Genomic DNA, 8,087 nt, shown 5'->3' with positions numbered 1-8,087 from the left:
CCCTTTTGGTCATTTCCCCCTTTGTTTTTGCCACCTCTTGTGTCTCGATCCTACCGAGACACAAGATGGCGGCCGCTCCGGACTGTTTGGAATGTTGACAGACACCCGAGAGCCAATCAGCTTTCCGCTCGCGAACTCGCGTTACACGCTGGTACGCGCCCCGGTGCGTGTACCGGGGCGCGCTTATAGATATATATATATTTTTGAACCTAAATTACTCAAAATCCTCTGGAGCACATATCTTGAGACATAGCAAAGGCACATCGGGCTACCAGTCCCTACAATTTTGCCAAGTTTCCTGGGAATCCATTCAGCCGTTCGGGCTGAAAGTGAGTCCAACCGCCCTATGGAAATTAACATGGGGAAAACACGTTTTGGGACCCCCCTTTTATCTCGGCCCCCGCTTAACGAATCCCCCCCAAACTTTCAGGGAAGGAGCGGAGCGGGCCATCTAATTTGAGAAATTCACGAAAAGTCGTCCACCGGCGCCAAAGTTATACCCAATAGAATGTTGCGGATTTCCTCTGGAAACTAGGTCCTAACTATAACTACCTACTGGCGACCGCCAGTAGGTAATATATATATATATATATATATATATATATATATATATATGGCAGATGAAATAACAAAGATAAATATATATATGTAGATGTGATCAAGGACACTTTGATGTCTGAAACGCGTCATATGGCTTTGAAGACCTGATTTTGCCAGTACTTTGCTCGATATATATATATATATATATATATATATATATATATATATATATATATATATATATATATATATATATATATCAAAAAAAGGGTGTGCCACTTGCTTGGAACGCACACAATGACAAGCCGGACTCCTGTGTGTTTAAAAGCGTCCTTTATTCCAGCAGGTCAGTATTTCTAAATTCTCACTAAAAACGCCTGACGCGTTTCGAAGCTGAAATGCTTCTTGTTCACCTGCTGGTATGTAAATGAGGCAGTGATTACGAGCTGGAGCCGTCAGTCATTATGATTACTTTTTACCGCCCCCTGGTGGGCTTGCTCAGGTGCATACTGGAAAAGCATTCTGGAACTTCGAGTTCCTGCTCGTGTGTTTTCTCCCTCTGGTGGGGTCTGCCTGCTTTTTTGCATCCATTTCTTTAGTTTTGCTTCTCACCCTCCAGTGGGTATTGGGAGAAAGACGACCCAGTTCAGCTATTCTGTCTTGTCATTCTGCCGGTTTGAGTATCTCAAGGCAGCTCACATTCTTCCTGTGACGGTGCAATTCCACGACCATGGACTGGCCGTAAAACTTCAAAAAAAGGGTGTGCCACTTGCTTGGAACGCATACAATGACAAGCCGGACTCCTGTGTGTTTAAAAGCGTCCTTTATTCCAGCAGGTCAGTATTTCTAAATTCCCATTAAAAACGCCCAACGCGTTTTGAAGCTGACATGCTTCTTGTTCACGGGCTGGTATGTAAATGAGGCAGTGATTACGAGCTGGAGCCATCAGTCATTATGATTTCTTTTTACCGCCCCCTGGTGGGCTTGCTCAGGTGCATACTGGAAAAGCATTCTGGAACTTCGAGTTCCTGCTCGTGTCTTTTCTCCCTCTGGTGGGGTCTGCCTGCTTTTTTGCATCCATTTCTTTAGTTTTGCTTCTCACCCTCCAGTGGGTATGTCTCTGGAGAGCAGTAATTTAACACACACTCACCACATGTGAGGCATCAACAAATGCAATTCATACTTGACCTCTTGTGTTGTAAATTATTACTTATGCCTTACTTTAATGATAAAATGTCATTAAGTTTACTTTCATGATTAAATGTATGAAAAAATACATGTACCATAATGCACCAGGTGAAACTACAAAGTGGGTACTAAAATAAAAGAAGGCATAAACCACAGGCACAACATCCCGTGATCAAGCCTCAGGTTGAGGTGACACGCGTTGGGCTTTGTGGTCGTGCAAACCTCAAATAAAATGAAGCTGTAATCCTGCAACAGAAGTGAGTGCATTTTCATTTACCAAGGATTTGGTGTTTGTTAAGGATGTATATATGTATGTATATATCCAAAGAGTTGCCTGTGTATGAAGGGGCCACTCAACAGGTATAACCTTCGCCAACACTTTTTAATGGAAGAATGCACAGCGAGGAGGAGACGCTGCATCACATGATTAAGTCCAACCTGACGCGTTTCATGCCTGTGGCATTTCTTCAGAGGTAGCAGACTTGTGAGGCATCAGCACAACATTTGAAGTCAACACTCCGCCTTGAGGGCGTGGCCACTTCCAAGGCTTTCTGGATCTTGTAGTCCCGTTTTACTCAAGTGAGGTGTTGCGCTTGATACTCAACTTACTTTTATGACCAAATGGTTTGTAATGTAGCTCTCGAGTCCTCGCTGGCCACATCACTCTTCCAAAAATAAGCTCCTGTCCCATAGGCAACTACGTCGTTTAGGCGTCGCTGCAGGGAAGCTTCGCAGCCTCGGGTCACCCTCCGCGGCTCAGGCAAGCCGCAAATACATCCAAAGAGTTGCCTGTGTATGAAGGGGCCACTCAACAGGTATAACCTTCGCCAACACTTTTTAATGGAAGAATGCACAGCGAGGAGGAGACGCTGCATCACATGATTAAGTCCAACCTGACGCGTTTCATGCCTGTGGCATTTCTTCAGAGGTAGCAGACTTGTGAGGCATCAGCACAACATTTGAAGTCAACACTCCGCCTTGAGGGCGTGGCCACTTCCAAGGCTTTCTGGATCTTGTAGTCCCGTTTTACTCAAGTGAGGTGTTGCGCTTGATACTCAACTTACTTTTATGACCAAATGGTTTGTAATGTAGCTCTCGAGTCCTCGCTGGCCACATCACTCTTCCAAAAATAAGCTCCTGTCCCATAGGCAACTACGTCGTTTAGGCGTCGCTGCAGGGAAGCTTCGCAGCCTCGGGTCACCCTCCGCGGCTCAGGCAAGCCGCAAATACATCCAAAGAGTTGCCTGTGTATGAAGGGGCCACTCAACAGGTATAACCTTCGCCAACACTTTTTAATGGAAGAATGCACAGCGAGGAGGAGACGCTGCATCACATGATTAAGTCCAACCTGACGCGTTTCATGCCTGTGGCATTTCTTCAGAGGTAGCAGACTTGTGAGGCATCAGCACAACATTTGAAGTCAACACTCCGCCTTGAGGGCGTGGCCACTTCCAAGGCTTTCTGGATCTTGTAGTCCCGTTTTACTCAAGTGAGGTGTTGCGCTTGATACTGTATGTATATATATATATATATATAAGGTGACCAACCCCAGGTTGTTGTTGCATATAATTGAAGGATGTATATAGTATACAAATGCCGCAAGCCCACTGGAGGGCGAGCAATTAATTGAGAATATTATGTATATGTGGCCCACCAGAGGGCGAGTTTGATTAATTTTTGGTTATTATGACTATATAGCCAAGATAAGAGTAGAAGCACTGTGATGTGCGTCATTAATATGGTTATTAACAGAATGTATAAACTATGCAACTACATCATCCACAATCCTCTAGCATTGACAGGAAGTGTTGTAAATCACGTGACTTTGCACAACCACGCCTTATAGGTAGTTGAGAGTGGAAGATTATTGACCGTGATCAAGCCGTCTGTAGGCGGTGAAACGCGTTGGTAACTGCAAGAACTATGGTGCAATAAATAACTGGAAAAGGAAAGATTTCTCGAGTGCGTTTTCATTGCCTGCGAAGGTATTTTTGGAATTGAATTTGGCAGGGCTCTGCCGAGGAAAACGCACCGGTGACAGAGCGCCAGGGGTCAACCAAGCTGAGCCAAGTTGTGGGATATATATATATATATATATATATATATATATATCTATATATATATATATATATATATATATATATATATATATATATATATATATATATATATATATATATATATATATATATATATATATATATGTATATCCCACTTCTCTTAGCATTTATTTGTTTTATTTTTTAATTCTAAGTAGACATGATATTGTTGCCTTATATATTTTGCCCTTAGATATTTCTCTCAAACACCTATGCATTACCTTTATAGAGATACTCTTTTGATTTAAGAACTTACTCAGGACTGTATATTTAACACCTTTGGTGCTCATGACGAGGTCAGCTCGTCATGAGCTACGGCGCTCCGGTGCTCATGACGAGCTGAGTTCCTCATGACCGCGCCCGTTCCATGGAACGCTCGCATGCTGGGCTGATTCCCCTGCTGTGCTGAACGTTCCGTGGGAACGGGTGTGGCCCTGACGAGCTCAGCTCGTCATGAGCACCGGAGCGCTGTACGCACCCCCCGTCCCCCAGCACAGCGGGGGAAACAGCCCCGCAAGGAAGGGGTTATAGGATCTCTGTGTGAGGAATACAATTAATGTGGCAACATATTGCACACTAGGGCAAGATTTAATGACAACTAGGCATTCCCACTATCTAGTATCTGATATTCCATAACATCTGTACTGTATATGCCAAATTGCCAACTGGGACAGAATTAATGGTAAAAAGGTATGATTATCAATTATATGTATTCCAAACTGCTTACAACATATATATGTGATGAGATACACTATTCAGTACTGCATCACTTTCAAATTGCAAGCTAATGTCAATATTTGATAAGGTATACAGTGCAGTTTAAAATCTTCTAGGCATTTGATTGCCCTTGCGGTCTTCAAGTAATACTGTGAATTTCAAAAGAATGTATTGTAATTCAGTGCATGATTAGTTGTTGTTTATCATAATGCATTAAGGTAATTTACGTTTTGCATGAATATAAATGCACTACAAGCCTTTCCAAGATGGTGTAGAAATGTACCAGTAATTCGTTTGTCCTTTTACTATGTTTACTGTATTGTCAGCACCAGCTTTTTGTTCCAAATACTTGTTACAAACGATCAGTGTTGTGATAAAGGCGTTGATGTGTATGTCTCTGCTGCATAAGGATTAAATCATGCATAACTAAACTTCCTGGTCTTATATACAAGGAGTGGGTGGCCATTTATTTGATTCATAGCAGCGCTCTGTGTATCGCTGCTCACTGGCACCACCAGCGCTTAGGAGCCCATAGGATGTGTACCATCTTTTGTCAGTAGATTCGTCAGTGTCTGAGTGGGTTTGTGAGTGGGTGTCCGAGACTCTGAGTGGGTTAGTGAGTGGGTGTGTCAGTGTCTGACTGGGTCTGTGAGTATGTGTCGGAGTCTCTGAGTGGGTCTGTCAGTGGGTATATGAGTGTCTGAGTGGGTCTGTTAGTATGTGTCTGAGTGGGTCTTTCAGTGGGTGCATAATTGTCTGAGTGGGCTTGTGAGTGGGTGTCTAAGTCTCCCAATGGGTCTGTCAGTGGATGCGTCATTGTCTGAGTGGGTGTACGAGTATCTGAGTGGGTCTGTCAGTGGGTGCCTGTGTCTCTGAGTGAGTCTGACAGTTGGGGCATCAGTATCTGAGTGGGTCTGTGAGTGGGTGTCTGATTCTCAGAGAGGCTCTGTCAGGGGGTGCATCAGTGTCTGAGTGGGTCTGTCAGTGAGTGTCTCAATCTCTGAGTGGGTCTGTGACTGGGTACATTAGTGTCTGAGTGGACATGTAAGTGGGTGGATAAGTCTCTGAGTGGGTCTGAGAGTGGGTGTGTTAGTGTTGGGACTTTGACTCAGTGTATGCATCTCTGAATGAGTCTGTTACTGGGTGCATGAGCATCTAACTAAAACTGAGGGCAGGTTTGTGAATATATATATATTTTTATCAGCAATACTTGCAATGATGTTGTGACATTCATGTATTCGTCACAACATTACACTGAGGGCATGCTAACGGTGATGGCATATTCTCGAATATGGCGCATGGTATTTCAACAGATTACTTATGTGAATAACACCCCTAATTTGTCAAACATGGGGTTAGAGTAATTCTAGACCATGGGTACTCACAAACTTTGTCACGGGGGCCAAATTTAGAGTGTGGTTTGTGGCAGAGGGCCGGACCTGTGGGGGCAGGGTCAGTGGGGGGAGGGGCTAGAGTAGAAAAAACTGTGCCCATGAGGTTGAACCCAGGCCCCGGCAGAGGATGCAGTAGTCCATTGAGCCACGCGACACAACATACACACACATGTCTCTCTGTGTGTCTCTGTGTGTGTGTCTGTCTGTCTGTGTATCTGTCTGTGTGTCTCTGGCTGTGTGTCTCTGTCTGTTTTTCTCTGTCTGTGTGTCGCTGTCTGTGTGTCTCTGTCTGTGTGTGTCTCTGCATGTGTGTGTCTCTGTATCTGTGTGTCTCGGTCTGTGTGTGCATCTCTGTGTGTGCGTCTCTGTGTGTGCGTCTCTGTGTGTGCGTCTCTGTCTCTGTGTGCATCTCTGTCTCTGTGTGCATGTCTGTCTGTGTGCTTCTGTGTGTGTCTGTCTCTGTGTGTGTATCTGTGCGTTTGTGTGTGTGTGTGTGTCTCTCTGTCTGTGTGTGTCAGTCTCTGTGTCTCTGTGTGACTGTCTCTGTCTCTTTGTGTGTCTCTGTCTCTGTGTGTCTGTCTCTGTGTGTCTGTCTCTGTCTGTGTGTGTCTCTGTGTGCACCTCTGTCTGAGTGTGTGTCTCTCTCTGTCTGTGTGTGTGTCTCTCTGTGTGTCCCTCTGTCTCTGTGTCTCTCTGTCGCTGTCAATCTGTCTCAGTTTCTCTCTGTCTCAGTCTCCCTGTGTGTATGTGTGTGTGTGTGTGTGTCTGTCGGTCTGTCTGTCTGTGTGTCTCTGTGTGTGTGTCTGTCTCTGTCTGTCTCTCTCTGTCTGTGTCTCTCTGTCTCTGTGTGTCCCTCTGTCTCTGTATCTCTCTGTCGCTGTCAATCTCTGTCTCATTTTCTCTCGGTCTCAGTCTCCCTCTGTCTGTGTGTGTGTCTCTCTGTCTCTGTGTGTGTGTCTAGCTCTGTGTGCCTCTGTGTTTTTGTGTCTCTGTGTCTGTGTCTCTGTGTCTTTGTGTGTGTCTTTGAGTGTCTGTCTCTGTGGGTGGAGTAAAGGCTGCAGGACGAAACGGGAAGCTTCCTAAAATGCCCTTTAAAAGACAGCTGTGAAAAAGCTTACAGCTGACTTTTAAAGGGCCTTTTAGGAAGCTTTCCGCATGTGCCCGGGGTGAGGTCGCAGAGGCCAGAGGCTGGCAGTAAACATAGATGATGGCTACAGGAGCCTACGTAGTGAATACATATTCACTACGTATGCTGCTGCGGTAATTTTCTGTCTTTACTGTTGGCCTCACTGGCAATGTAAAAATGGCATGGCAAGGTCCGCGGGGCACCTATGAAGGCCTGCCGGGCCGCTGGCGGCCCGCGGGTCATACTATGAGTACCACTGCTCTAGACTGACTCCTATGAGCTTGATCAAGAACTTTCAACCCCAGGAACCATTCCACAATTCACAAATTAGCAGTCTCAACTTTCTCTACAGGTTGCGACTAGCCAATCACAGCATTCCAGTTGGCACACAAATTTGTGGTTAATTAGGAAATTGTTGTGAAATACCCACAGCCACAGACATCACTAACTGGATTCTCTTAATTTTCTCAACAATTACTGAATGGATTTACACCAAATAACAAAAAAGCACAATGTACGTAACCAAACCTACCTTTCTGCCAAATTTGGTGTAATGCCCTCCAGCGGTTTGGGCTGTGGTAGTGTTCAAAGGTCCTATAGGAATTAATATGGAAAACCACACTTTTTTGACACCCCATTTCTTCGGTCCCCACTTGACGAATCCCCCTGAAACCTTCCGTGCACAACAAGACTTACTGTGACATCTTTTTTGGAAAAGTTTGTGATGATTCATCAAACGGCTTCACACATATAGGCAAGACAAAAAAACGCTTTTCCTATGGAGACATGGTCCTAACTATACTAACTACTTGTGACCAGAAGTAGGAAGTATATATATAAATATATATATATCACCCACTGGCGGTCACCAGTAGGTAGTTATAGTTAGAACCTAGTTTCCGTAGGAAGAGCATTTTTTGTTTTGCTTATAACTTTGGCGTCGTTTGATGAACCTTCATGAAATTTTCAAAACTAATTCTTTGTTGATATCAGCTCCTATGTTGAAAGTTAGGGGGTGATTCA

This window comes from Lissotriton helveticus, chromosome 3_1, assembly GCF_964261635.1.
Source record: "Lissotriton helveticus chromosome 3_1, aLisHel1.1, whole genome shotgun sequence".
NCBI classification, from domain to species: domain Eukaryota; kingdom Metazoa; phylum Chordata; class Amphibia; order Caudata; family Salamandridae; genus Lissotriton; species Lissotriton helveticus.
Note: the sequence above shows the minus strand (reverse complement) of the source record.